The sequence below is a fragment of the Callionymus lyra genome, chromosome 8, assembly GCF_982586985.1.
Source record: "Callionymus lyra chromosome 8, fCalLyr1.hap1.1, whole genome shotgun sequence".
NCBI classification, from domain to species: Eukaryota; Metazoa; Chordata; class Actinopteri; order Syngnathiformes; family Callionymidae; genus Callionymus; species Callionymus lyra.
Window position 1 is genome coordinate 14,745,708 of NC_141825.1, and position 15,141 is coordinate 14,760,848.

Below are 15,141 nucleotides of genomic sequence, written 5' to 3' on the forward strand. Positions count from 1 at the left end.
CACACACACACATCTATGGACCGTTTCTCTATGTGTTTTAATGTGGGAGGAGGAAGAGAGTGAACCCACTCAAGTACTAGGAGAACACACGACTGATGACGGTTGAATAAACATGTGTCTCATGAAGCAGGTTTAGTCCAAAATAAATCCTATCAAGCGTCATTTCGTCTCATAGTCGGCATGAAAGTCTAAAGTGACGTGAATGTATTGAATAGAATAATGTCTAAATGTTCAAGAGTTAGTTCCTGTATTCAAACACACCTCTGACTGAAAGGCCTTCGACCTGTTGATGAGGTAGTTTGTGATCCGGTACCAGATGATCGATCTAATTCAGAGTTAAATGTGTCTTCAAACTTCTTACAAAACCCATCTTTGTATGACGTCTGATGTAATAACATTCATGATTGTTTTCAAAAAAAAAATCTATTTTACAATCATTCTTTGATGTGTTATCAATGACACATGTCACATACTAATCAAATTTTAATGATCGATATTTGCTTTTGAAAGAACACATGTTCCCTGAACAACAGAGTCTAACAAATAATGTAATTGTTTGTCGACCAGTGGGCTGTCCAGTGACCTCTCGATCCAAGTACATCTGGCTTAAGCAATTCGTTTCCTCATGTGGGAAATATGGAAGAAATTAAATTGAATCCTAACATTAGACTCCAACCGCACGTGAATATCTTAGTGGAAAATTATAATGATGGTTAAAGACACTTTTTTTATCTCAATATAATCCAAACACGAGAGTGTTAAAGAGTTTCCCATTAAAGTAATGTAAGGAGGAAATAAATATAAGGCTAAGATATTTACAGTGAGGTTAAAACCACACAAGATAAACTGCTTTAAATAAATCCTGCTGTTACAACTCATGTTGATTCATGATTTAGATCAATATTTTATATATTCTCTTGAATGTATTTCTTAACAACACACGACACACACACCCCGAGACACACACACCTACACACACGTAAAGAGATGTGAAGGACAAATATTGAAAATCCAAAAAATACATTTTTTATTTGAATTTCTTTACTATTCACTATTTTATAACCTCATTATTTTAAATACTTGTTCATTATTTATCAATTTCCGTTAGAAACTGACAATGTAACTGAGTACACAAGTAGTATTGCAGTGGATTACACTGGAGCAGGACAAATATTTAAGTATTCACTATATTGTTATATTGTTAGAGATATTGCGTTTTATATGAGAAAGTATGTGAATGTATCCCTGCTGAGTAATATCAAATATGTTTCAAAAGATTCGACCGTAAATTCTACCAAACTCGCTGGCAAAAAACTACAACTTCAGCCAACATTTTTTTTCTTCTTTTGGCTTAAATGCTTAATTTGTTTTATTGAATTGTGTTTAAAAACACACGCTGTTATTCTCCGGGAAATAAGGACTAACTTGTGTAACAGATGTTAGATCGTCATCATCACCGTCACTTTCACTGGAATCGAGAAGTTAAAGCAAAACATCACACATTCAAATAAAAACGATGCGTAATTTATGGTGTATCTGTCATTTGTAAAAGTCGGATGATAAACATCAGGTTTTAATAAAGTTCGATTCTTCAGGAGGAAATACGTGGAAGTTGGAGAGGAGTACCGAACGATGCTGCCATCTTGTGGTCAAACTTTGCTGCGACGTTTTCTTCCTCAGCGAAAATCCTGTTGCAACACAAATCATTTGTTCTACACACTTGTTCTACACAACAGCGCACTGTTGGGTTGCAGCTAGAATAAGAGGACATCCGTCCAACTCTCCGGGTAGAAAAGGATCCCCTGCAGATGCTTTTTGGGGTAAGGGCTTCCTGGAGAGACGAGTGACAGCAAGCCCAGACCGCAAAAAGACCTGAAAGGGACAACAAGTCCAGGGTTAAGTTGATGGTTTCGCGGATCTGGAACACACAAGAGGAAACATTTAATATATATATATATATATATATATATATATATAGAAAATATATTGTTTTAAATACACCTGTTTGATACTAATTCGTTGCATTCTCGTGTTTGATGATGATTAAGATTCTATTTAGCTTTATACATGTAATAATGAAATTATAAATGTCTTCAAAACAACAATTTTTGTCGGATTTTGTTATAAGGAAAATGCTCAAACTGGTTCATACCTAGGTTTTTTCTCTGTTAAAGTGCTTTCTCTTTTTATATCTCATTTATTTGATGTTTAAATTACTGGTTAACAGGATTTTCTATTTTTATTTGTGTTAAATATAATGTTTAGTAATAATAGTATAATAATAGTATAATGTTTAAAACTGCTTTTAATCTTTCCCTAAAATACATGATCTATTTATATCCTCCAGATTTGTACGTATTTTATTTACACACAGGTTTAGAAATGTCTTTGTGGTTTGTTAAACATACACAAAATAGATTTTTACCTAGAAATGAAAGAAAGAAAGAAACTTTTGATTTACACCAGAAGACATTAGAAATATAATCAGTTCAACTTCAGTTATTTCTAAATGTTTATGTTTGATTTGTACACTTCAATTTGCAATAAAAAAAACACAATTCTCCAGAAAAGAAAATCAAGTATTACTGGAACTGACAAGGATTCTCAACCCTCATTTCTTCAGAAACATCTTCCTCCATTTGAAGAACGTTCTCAAGATGTAACGTCTTCATCTTTTCTGGGTTTTACTGGTTCTCAGCTTCATTTACTTCCACAACCTCCGACTGAGAGTCCTGACAATATTCCACGAGCAGCTCATCCTCACCTGGTTCGACTTGAACAAACATTTCTTTTTTATTTAACTACAGAATATTTTCTGTTCCAATATTTCTATTAAAACTCAGAAATAAAATCTGAAGAATGTTGCAGCTTCTTCAACAAGTGGAAATGACGCCACAGTAGGTTTTTTTTCCCCTCGTAAATCAACACAACCACACCTTCTGCGCAGCGTAGCTTTACAACCTTATGAAAGCCAAGATTGTTTGTTTTTTTCTTCACTATTACGACAATATTTTCCCTTTCAATGCATCATCAGACTTTATTTTCGTATCTTCTGTAAACCATTTAAAGACCGCTTTGCTCCGACATCAAATACACGTGGAAGAACTGGAATCTTCAGACGTCACCTGTGCAGGTGTTCATTTCAGCGGTAATTCAATTAATACGGTGAATTTTAAAATGATGAAGAAAACTGCAAGTGCATTACAAAACCCTGACTTTTGTCTCTATCACACACTTGTCAAAGAGGTTTGTAATAGTATAAATTGCCACATATCAAGATGGGAGTCAGAATGATAGATAGATAACTTTGATGCACATCTTTTTAAGGGTCAAAGGAAGATAAATAAGTTGCAGATAAATTGAAGCAACAACTTCGACTCTCGATACGTCGACGGGGTCCCCCCCTCCTGTTCCCCCCCCGTAGCTGTGATAAGCTCCAGAAAACTAACCATTACTTTCTTACTTACTTACATGCAGAGAATACAGAAAGATGTGAAAATATATATATATATATATATGATTTACATAAAATCTTGCTTTTTCGGTCAGAAGAAGGGTTACAGAGTGTGTGTTCTCAGTGTGTGTGTGTGTGTGTGTGTGTGTGAGAGAGAGAATGGATCATGTTTTCACACACACTTCAGTTTATCTTCATTGGATGAGCAAACATAATTCGAGGTATTTTTAATGATATTATTTATAAAGATGTCGCCCTGATGTAATTATTGTTTTTATCATGATTTGCAGAACTTGTAGATTCACTTCTTCACACACCAAACAACTGTTGAGATTGTTTTTAGGTTGTCAAATGATCCACATTTGTTATCTGTTCAACAATCAATTTCAGAAAAACATTTTTTTCGTGTCTTCCACTCTTGTGTCCGGCTCATAGAGAAACTCAGTTGTTTGATCGTCAAAAACTGTTATTTGTCATTTTAACGATATGTGTGTGTGTGTGTGAACTGTTGATACACACTCACACGTAATGCTCACTTGATATAGTTCAGTTCAGGAATATCACGATGAATGATGATGGTTTTAATCTTTAGTTAGATTCACTCGTTCACAAACGTTCAGTTTGTGGTCAGAGACTGAAACATGCAGCCACGAGTGACGCTTCCTCAGGTGGAGATTTACATCATTTTACACTCGCACATGAAATGATTTAGAATTTTGGTTGAAATGAGCTACAATTTGAGGAACATGGTCACTTGTCACCCTGACTAAAGACGTCACTGGCCACAACAACTCTACGCCATTTTAAAGTTCGTGTGTCTGTATTCATGAGTGTGTGTGTGAGTAGGGTTTGCAGTACTTTTAGATTTACTTCATAGCAAACATTGGACTCATCTCTCATTCACACACCATCGTGCAGAATAAAACTGTAGTGTTTTCCTGAGGTGGAGATTTAAAATATATATATTCTTTTGTTTTCAATTTTACTAAATTGACTTGTAATATTTTGTATCCTAGATTTGTGCTGCTGATTTGTTTTCAGGGTAGATAACTATGATCTTATGATCTATATATCTTGAGTGTAAAGCGAGATCTTACACTGTTTTTCCTTCGAAATGATTGCAACTGTATTAATGAATTCATGTTTTAATGGTTAAAGACAAAATCATGAATTGGTCAATTGGTTGTTTTTCCTTAATTTCATTGTATGACTTCTTTATATGCCTAAACTCTAGTATTATCTAGTACAAATTCATCATAAAAGGCAGGTCTTGGTTTGGATTTGATTAATTTGGGATTCAAATCCTAAAGAGTCCTTTGTCACTGGCTTACTTCAAAGAAGAAATGCAGTTTCATCAAAAACAAGAGTTGAATTAAAATCTCTTCACTTGATCCTGGCTTTGCCCCATGGTCTCCACCTAACATATTGAAACCCTCCGAATTCCAAAATGTACCTATTAGATCCTTCCTATGTCTGTAAAGTCACAATGGTTTCCATGAAGCATTTTCATTTTTTAATTCAGAATTGTGAAGCTTGTGCTTAATGAATCATATATACTTTTCATTGTAAGGATTTTAAATGGTGTTGATTCTGTTCTTTTTACTCTATTTCCATTTTTTTCCAATTTGCTTCTACGACTGCTTTTTGATTTGTTATATGATGAACAACTTGCTATCCTGATCTGGGGTAGAAGATGAAATCCAACCTCAAGTTAATCAACTTAAACTTAATACATATCATTGTACTGTCATTAAAACGATTAGGCACATGATCCTAAATGTATATTTTGTAATAATATATGTAAAAAAAATCATATTCCTCTTGACTAAAAACAACACAAGTTGAGTTGGACAACAGAAGTGAGTTCTATCCTTTATAAAAAGGTCTGATTTTAAAAATGAAGGCTTGTTATTGTTGATGTGGGATTGTCAACTTTATCCATTTGTAACCCTAAATGCTCCCTGGACATTGTCGGATTTAAAGCATGAGCGAGTCTGAGGCCATAGTTCTCACTACGCAGCATCTTAAAAACATAAAGCATCTTTGTCTGAAGTATTGGACCAGCGTGACGGGTGAGGCTCTAACCCAACTGTTTGACCATTACTGAGATAAAAAGGATCATCATCAACAGAGTTACATTTCAACAGGCTTTTTTTTTTTTTTTTTTTCATGGGGGCTTTCTCGGCGAAAAGGGGGGGAAACTAGTTTGAGTCCAGCCAGTTCGAGATCACGAGCAGAGCCAGCTACTTTAGTCCGAGGATAGTTTTAACTAAATGATGTGAATTTGAAAATCACAATTCTTTAAACAAACGTGAGACGGAACGACCAACATTTCTGAGGCAACAATTGCAGGTCCATGTTTGTGATTCACTCCGGGGTTAAGAAATCATTACGGATTAAGCATGAATGGTGTGAATCCATGAAACATTGATGGAAAATTCAGAAGCACGCAAAACACACATTTTGTGCGTGGCGTCGTCGTCTACTTTGGTGACAACATTAATCTAGTAGTACAATATTTAAAAAAAAACAGTTCAAAGTGGAATTTATAATTTAGCTGTCGGTTTTTTAAAATGGCTTCACAGGTAGTTTTGATAGTGTGTGTCTGAGATATGATGGTAAGAAAAAAATGGAGCTTCATGTGATCTGTCCATGGTCCTGATATCCTCACAGCAGCCCTGCCGGTAAACGCCCTAAACCCCCCCATAGCCTTCACCCCTCCTTCCTCCCCACCTTCCCTCACGACACTGTGTGTGTGTGTGTGTGTGTGTGTGCAACTCAGCTTCTGTCTATCACTCAGTATCATCCGACAAATACACAAGATCATTCACATGCAGTGTTTTTCCTTCGCTCAACCCTCTCTCCACTTGTAGCGAAAATCCAACGTCATCAGCTCATTTGACTAGCAACTGAATAATAATAAAACAAAAACCTTGAATAAACACCTGTATGTGACTCGGATCGACTCCCCGGTTGTTGTTTTTTTTTCTCCCGAACCCACGACTCAGATCCGAATGAAAAGTTTGAAAGTGGCTCAGATCCGCCGGTGAAGTTCGACCCGAGCGCGGCGGAAAAAAAAAAACGCGTCCGCGGACACGACGCGCGACTCGCTGATCTCGCGCCTTCAGTTTGGGGGAGAAGAGAACAAGCTCGAAGATCTGCTGCAGATTCCTTAAAAATATATATATATATATCTTGTTTTTTTAAAAAAAAGAGAGGTGAGGCGGCTGCTGTTACCTTTTTTTTTCTCCCTCCGCGCAGAATTGACGGTTGGTTTTATCTGGATAAAAAAAAAAAAAGAGGCGCACACACGCGCAAATAAACAAAGTGGCGTGACAACAGAATCCAAACGTAGAAATGTGACTGAGAGGAAGACGGGGAAGGAAATATACACACCTCCCTCGCTGCTGCTCGGACGACGAGGACGCCACTCACTCTCATTCATCTCGATGCACCTTTCTTTCTTTCTTTTTTTTTTTTTGGTCCCCCTGCTCCATTCTATTTGCACCGGTTTCCATCCTTTTCAGAAGGAAAATACTGCAAAAGCCCCAAATGGAAGCCACTCAATTCCTCCAGTCTGCGATTGACCCGCATTGACGTCATTGCGTCATTAGGTCTCCCCTGGAAACACGGGGCTCCCAAAAATAGCAACACATTAATTCAGCCTGCGCCGGGGTTGGCTTGGCGGGGGTGACTATTTGTATCAATCCATAACCCCTCCTCTGATTCTAGGCAATAATACAGTTCTGTCTCTCTTCCTCTCCCCCCCCCCCATTTCTCTCTCTCTCTCTCTCTCTCTCTCTCTCTCAAGGACGAGCTGATCACGACTCACGGCTATTTTTGGAAAAAGAGGGAGGGAGGGAGGGATGGAGGGAGGGGTGGTGGGGGTGATCAGAGACGCCCGCACCTCTGCTCTCCCCCCTTCTGCTGGCTGGATGAGAAACAGAAACAGCACCACTGGGATAAAAATAGCAGAAGAGCAGGTCATCCAGCAAGAAAAAAAAAAAAAAAAAAAAGAGAGGAGGGGGAGAAGACCCTTCCACTTAGGTAATCACACGAAGACCCTGCCACTCGCAGGAGGCGCTCATTCATTCATCCGAGACTCATTCATTCATTTCTTTGTGTGTTTTTTTTTTTTTCTTTTGTTTTTCTTGCACGATTGATGGTGCAGTGCTTAAAATATACCACGTTGACGTCACTACAAACGTCCCAGAGGGCCCACCAGAATAGAGAGAGAGGCAGAATCTGAAAGAGAGTGGAAGAGAATTGGGTTTTTATTTAAAGGATAACGAAGCGGTTGTGTGTTTGTGTTTGACACGAGACACAGGCAGGAAGGAGTTAAAAATAAAAAAAATGAAAATGATGCTGTGATTTAGATTAAATATGTGAGAGGAATAAATATTCTATTGTCAAATTTAAAATATGAGGGGGGAACACGGCAACACATATTTTTTATAATCAAGTATTTATACATTTGTTTAATACACATTTGAAATCGTATTTGAAACTTGATAATATGGAGTTTACACCCTGTGATGGATTTAGCTTTAGAGCTAGAAAAACATGAAATTAAAATAAACTTAAGGCGCCAAAATCCCTTTACAGTTGAGGTTACTGGCAAAATAACGGTTTCTAACAGGAAGTAGAATTCTGATGGCGATATTGTTCTTATTTGTATTTTTTAAGAGGCTTGAACATACTCTGTGATTGGCATATCCATCAGTTGGATTAATCTGTGTTCCTTATCTTATTTTAGACACTGTCATCTTTATAAATCCCAATATCAACATCAACATTAATCTACTTGGATTTAAAACCAGCCATCCATGGGCCACATAAAATGACTTGGAAGGCCAGATTTTGCCCCGGGGTCCTGGAGTGAGGGTCTTACGTGGCCAATGAGAACTTCAAACAAATTACCTTTGCTCTGACCAGATGTAAGACAATCCAAAACCTCATGACACAGGGTAGTTGTGGTATCATGATACAGTGTCTTTATTTTAAAAAGCCACTAGATGGAAGTTTGAAAATTATTCTAAATTACATTGAATTAGTAGATCAGAGCCACGATTATGAACCATCTAGTGGTCACTAGATGTCACTCTCAATGCGAAGACACTGTATCATGATACATCATTAGCTGTTTCATGAAGCCTCATGATTTCTCTGAGGTCTCTGAAGGACACAGCTCTCTCCACGCAGACACATTACACTAGACTTTGTTTTGAAAGATTGTTGGTTCTTGTTGCGATCTGTGTGTATAAAACTGCCTCCAAATGGAAATAGTGGGGTTAGGAAGAAAGAAGTTGTGATTTAAAAGAAAATAAAATTTTGGAAAACGCCCGTATCAAACTAAGGGTTGATTTAAAAAACAATGCTACTATTAAAAAATTCAAAATGTTATGTACAATCATTTGCTCATCTACACAGTTTGTAGCACAATTGAAGTTGTATACAAACATTTAGTTAGTAGAACATGTTGAAGGAAATTATTCTATGGAGATAACAAAAAATAACAGACTTTGAAGATTGACTAAGGAGAAAAAAAAATAAAACAGTCAAATGGTTGAGACCACTCATGTCAACAAAAGGCTCGAGGGCCAACTCCAGCCCGCCACGTTGTCATAGGTGGCCTGCAGGAGCTTATATACTTAATGTTTGTCTAAAAAATACAAAATATTTAAAACATACCTAAAACTTGCTCATTTCTAATGCATGTTGAATTATGATTGGCATCAATGCACTGTACTATCCAAGTCTGTCCTGACATACATATTAGTAACTGCACACAAAAACGAAACACATTTTTTTGTGCAGTGTTTTGGTTTCATTTTCCATCATGAATATGGCAAAAAAGAAACAACATTTACTCAACCGGCAAATCCCCTAATGCACAATTTTAGACACGCAAATTTTGCATCAAAATACAATAAAAGCACCAAAACTTCAAATCAAAACTTAAAGATCATATGTTCAAAACTGCCTATTGCACCTGATGTACCCCCCCCCCACACACACACACTTTACTGCCACTTCATCTACTTTTTCTTGCAATTTTAGTGTTTATTTTTTAATTTTTTTTTTAACTATGTTTTAATGTGCTTTGCCATTTCTAATGTATATATATAATGACCTTGAGTGACTAGAAAGGAGCCTTGAAATAAAGTGTATTAATTATATTATTAAAACATGTATTTTGTCAGAACGTTACAAAATATCATTTTAATTTTGCAAAGAAAAAAAAAACCATTGTAAATTAAATGTTTTCGTACAAACCATTATCGAAGTAACATTTAACATTTAATAACCATGTAAGCTCCAGCACCATTTTGGCATTCATATCAGATCAAAACTAAATGATAACGCTAATGGAGACATCACAACCAACACAAAGCTCGAGATCATTAACAACAACTATTTTATTTTAAATCTCAAAAAAACTAAATCTAAATTTAAACAGATTACCTGCCTTACCGACAGACCTAAGTATCTCTATCTAAAGGATATCACATCTGGCACTGCGGTCAGCAGTACAGGAGCACCGCAGGGGACAGTGCTGGCCCCTCTCCTCTTTACCGTTTACGCATCAGACTTCTGCCACAGATCCGAGCTGACTCACACCAGGAAGTTCACGCTGATGACGCTGTCATTGTTGTATGCACCAGGGACAAAACATTGACGAGTACAGGAGTCTTATATATGACTGTGTGGACTGGATGGAATAGGAAGAACCACCTGCAGGAAGGTTCACGATAAACCCATGTCTACTGTCCATCAGAGGTGACGAGGTGGAGATTGTGTATAACTATAAGTACCTTGGAGAGCTCCTTGATAATAAACTGGACTGATCATGCAACACAGACCATCTGCACCTAAAAGTTCAGAGTAAATTGTACTTTCTAAGGAGGCTTTGGTAATTTAAGATCTGCAGGAAACCTCTCTACAAGTTCTATCTGTGGTGGCCAGTGTTGGGTTTCATGCTGGAGTGGGAATGTTGTCAAAGAGGAGCAGGTTTTTGAGGAGGACTGTCTTTGTGGTGGGCATGAAGCTGGACTTGCTATTTACCGTTGCACAGAGCAGATCTTCGTACCAACTACTGTCCATTGTGGATGATGCCAGTAATCCTCTGCAAACTGTGAACGGTGAACAGAGCAGCTGAGTGATTTGAAGGATGCTCCTCCCCAGATGTAACACCAACAGAACACTTTATTCTTGTTCTTTGCACTTTGTTTGTACTTTACTTTAAATAAATAATAATACATTTATATTAAAGTCTGTTGAATTGAAGTTAAGTTTTGACTTGGAAAGTATCGCCTGGTGTCGTTGAGTTTGACGCTAATGCTTTGCATCATCATTCAAATATATCCTGACAAAAAAACAGACAATAATTGTATTTAAGGAAAATAAAGTTAAAATGGATAAAAATGTACAGTATACACAATTCAATATATTGAAATACTTATGTATGGTTTATGAGAAAAAAACTTTATAACAGGAAAGTATAGTTTCCTATAAACTAATAAAAATATAAACTAAATACAAATATTTAAAATAAAATAGTACCATTGTATTGGAAAATATTAAAATGATACTACAGTAACACTCAAGTCATTGTAGGATGCCAAATGATTTGAATAGAGAAAATGTTATGTTGTCAATGTTAAAGGACCAAAAGAAAAATATAAATACAACAACCTGTGAGTTAAATATATCATGTAAAATAATACTTTTAATCTCTCACAAAAACCTCACGTAAAATATTGAAAACAATGGATTTATATGTTGAGGAAAATTGTGGCAAATTTGTAAAAATATAATATATTTTAGCAAATACTATTAAAATATGACAGCAGCAATTCTAGAACATCATTTTAAAAACGGAAATTCTCCATATATTCCTAAAATCGAATCTGTTATTTCAAAGTATGTGTCTGTGGATCATATACACATAACTTACAGAATATTAAATGGGGCCCATAGTGATCATGAGTTAAAAAAAAAAGAAGGAATTATTGACATTCATTTTGTTTGTGTGAAACAGATTTTCGATGTTTTTCCACCATCAGCGCGCGCATCACGACTTCTTGACGTTCCCTTCAGTGTCAATCGTAAACATCTAATGCCATCTACCGGCCGAGCTTCAGACCTGCAGCATCACGGGAAGCGAAAGAGAAAAATGGTCATCGTTTCTTCTTAGGTACCAGATTATTTGGGTGGATTAATTGAACATCACTTACAGATGACAATTGATCTGCTCTCAACCCTGCTCCTCCTCGTGTGCAAGGTTGATGGATGGTCACCATGACCTTTTATTATTTATTTTAATTCTCTAGGACTCTGCTGTAGACAGATTAACGCAGGATCGTTTGTGACAAGATTTGCAGAGGCTGACGCTGGAAATCCTGGGAAGGTGCAGTGGTCTTCTTCCGCAGCAGGTGGCAGAAGGAAACATTTGTATTCATTACTCTTTAACTTGAAAGACAGATCATTTTTTAGAGGTCGAGAGAGGCTGTAACACATAATTTAAAACAAAATAAAATATGTTTTGGTATAAAATAAATACAGTAAAGTTGTGTAAAAGACAAATTATTGCACTAAAAGAGGTAAAGGGAGATGCTAATAAAAACATCTTAAAATCACAACCTAAGTATTGCAATATGTTACCCCACAAACAAACAATTTTTATTTACAAACCTTTTTTTACACTGTTAACAATAAGTGGTCATTGGCAACACTAAATTGTCCATGTGTGTGAGAAAGGTTGTCAGTTTTGATTATTTTGTTATATTTCTGTTTCTTTACTCTTGTGTACGTAACAATACATTCCTGTTTTCATTGTGGTCATGTCCACAACTTGTGCGCTTTCTATAGATGTCAATCTAAGCTGAATGACTGATGATAAAATTGACTTTATATAGTCGGTCTTGTGTTATTTAGCTTCCAATTTAATGTTCACTTTAGCAGTTAAACTGTTGTTTTGTTTTCCCAACTCTCCTGACTCACTCACATGTGTCGAATATTGTATTATTTCTCTCCAAGATGCAGTAAGTATCTCATCATTACCGTGTTTTGAAGTCATTACTTTATAAAGTTCTCCCCCATCTGGAATCTCGGCGAACGAGCGGTTACAAGAGCAGAGTCTATTATGACGTAATAATGGCTTCACTCCTCCTTCAGCCAGCTGTAAGCACCAATCAAAGCAGAGTTGGAGTGGTTATGGTAAACAGGATTATATCTGTGTTTCAGTGGGCGGGGCTTAAGCACATTTTCTAATGTATATACATCAATGAAAAGGGTGTTTTGTACAAACAGACACATACTCATGATACAATAGATTCCAACATCTATTTAAGACACACTTGAAAATAATTATCCTAGTAGAGGGATCTGACAAATTCTCTGCTTTAAATCATTGAGTAATAGGCTGATAATTAAACATTAGGCATAAATGTGACTGGATCACATTAGTTCAGAGATGCATTAGACCTCGGTGTCATTGACAAGAACATTTTGACGGGAAATTACTTACAAAACTGTTCCATGATTTACTAACTAATGTTGTTTTCAGTGTCTCTTAAATATATCTTGGACCTCTATTGTACTCATCAGTATGTGTCTGTTTGTACAAAACTCTCTTTTGGTCAAGCTCGAGGTTTGTCACTGAGCGTCATCAATCCCAGAAGTCTCCACAGGGAATACATGTGATTACAGCTGGCTGGAGGAGGAGTGAAGACCAATATTACGTCATAATGGACTCCGTTCTTGTAACCTCTTGTTCGCCGAGATTTCATAAGGGTAAGAACTTTATCAAGAAATAACTTCGAAACACACATTTTTAACGTGAGTGAGTCAGGAGAGTTGGGTTTTCAAATGAATTGCCCTTTAAAAGAAAAATATGTGATAACCCTCATTCATACGTGTAATATGGTCATTTTTTAAAACCTTTCAAATAAGAACCTTTACTTTCTCGTGACAGAAAAACTTGATCTCTTCTTGTACATACATACAGTATATATGTAAGATTACTTTTAACTCTGGTACCTTATGTATGCTTTCATACAGATGTTATCTTCATCTCATCTTGTGCCTCAACATTGCTCAGATTTAGATGAACATTGTTGTTTGCATTCGACACTGCTGTCTCTGTGATCCATTTTAAGAAGTTTAATAGAGGTTCTAATTGCATGATTTTGTACCCATATGGTTTGAGTAGAACACAGTTGGACACCTCAGTAGACATCGCTTTGGGGGAAAATAACAGCAGCAATATCTATTCCCAGCCAGAGAAATTAAAAGCAGACGTTGGCATCCATTACAGCTCCTGACGGTAAGCAGTTTAGCTCAGGCTGTTGTAAATCACTGCCACCGGAGACACCAGCTCTGCACTGGCTTTATGTAGGGTTTAATTTCCACATATTTCTGATTTATCCTCTGTCCCCTTCTTTTTTTTTGGTGAGAAAAAAAAGACAGTTTCTTCACCTGGCAGATTAAGCACTCAGGGGTTCGTTGATGGATTCTGGGTTCTCGGCTATTTCCTGCATCAATTAAAAGGTTTTGGGTGTTTATCCTGCTGTAAAATGCTGCGTTTCTTAATCAGCTTTGTAAAGGCACTGCAGGGAGACGCTGGCATCTTTCAATTAGCTTGAGACACACATTAGCTGACTATATTAAAGCGGGGTCATGCTGTTGTACGAACCAATAGTCTGTAAAGCCAAGAATCTGCTGATCCAACAATGTTTACCGTATTAAACGCTCGCCCTCTTTTCAGAGAACATCCCCTGGTGTGATTCCAGTTACTTTCCCAGAGAAATCCATACACACACCGAGTGAATAAATATATGGACGACATAGAACGTATTTAATTCTGTAGATAAAAAACCAAGGAATGCAACATAGAAACCCACTTATCTCTCATGGAATACAATTGAAAAAAGGACTAAAGAACTGAAGGTTTTTCATAAAAAAAGGCTTGAGCCTTAAGGAAATAAAAAAAGTGTCTAAGCAATCACTTCACTTATACTATTACTGCTGACTTAAATTTCAACTGAGTCTCATTTTTTTCTGCTGTATAATTGCTTTCTAGAAAAATAGCCCCCGAGCATCATCCCTGTTTCTCAAGTTTCAACCGAAATAATATGAATGAATAATTTGTTCACTTATTTCTTTTCAACTTATTTTAAGAAGATGGATTAGCCTGTGTTTGAACGCGGCATCAAGTCAAAAAGAAGAATTTTGTATTTATTCAAGCATTTATAGCTATCCAGGCAGAGCTTTAAATAAAGTTTTTATAAATAACTCTTTGTAAATTTTAGATAGGAGCTGCTGCCCAACTGAGAATGACATCAGAAGTGTAGTAGGAGATGCTGGCCACAAGGGGACCCAGACGGTAACTCTAGTTGGATGTAGCTTTTCAGTTTGGAGCCCCAAGGAAAACAAAAATCTGTGATCATTTAAGTGATAGTTCACCCAAAATTCTATTTTTACTAATTTTCTACACAACCTTATTTTGACTCAGGTTGAATCCGTTAGTTTTTAGAGTTATAAGCAAAAATGAATATCCGTGTTAATGCAGCGACCGGTGCTCGTCGTCTTCTTCATCTTTGTCTAAAAAATACACTTAAAAACATCCAAATACCTAATACCTAATTTTTTTCTTTATATAATTCTATATGTTAAGCTTGTTTTTA

The 15,141-nt window shown here is 36.5% G+C and overlaps 1 long non-coding RNA gene across 1 annotated transcript; it reads right to left on the bottom strand.

Annotated features, from left to right (window-relative positions):
• Positions 1–1,895: 1,895 nt before the first annotated feature.
• On the bottom strand, positions 1,896–7,211 carry LOC148073776 (uncharacterized). The gene is made up of 3 exons (XR_015712124.1): positions 6,851–7,211; positions 6,692–6,734; positions 1,896–1,918 (listed from the first exon to the last, which is right to left on the bottom strand). It is a non-coding gene; the product is annotated as an uncharacterized LOC148073776 (long non-coding RNA).
• Between the last annotated feature and the right edge of the window lie 7,930 nt (positions 7,212–15,141).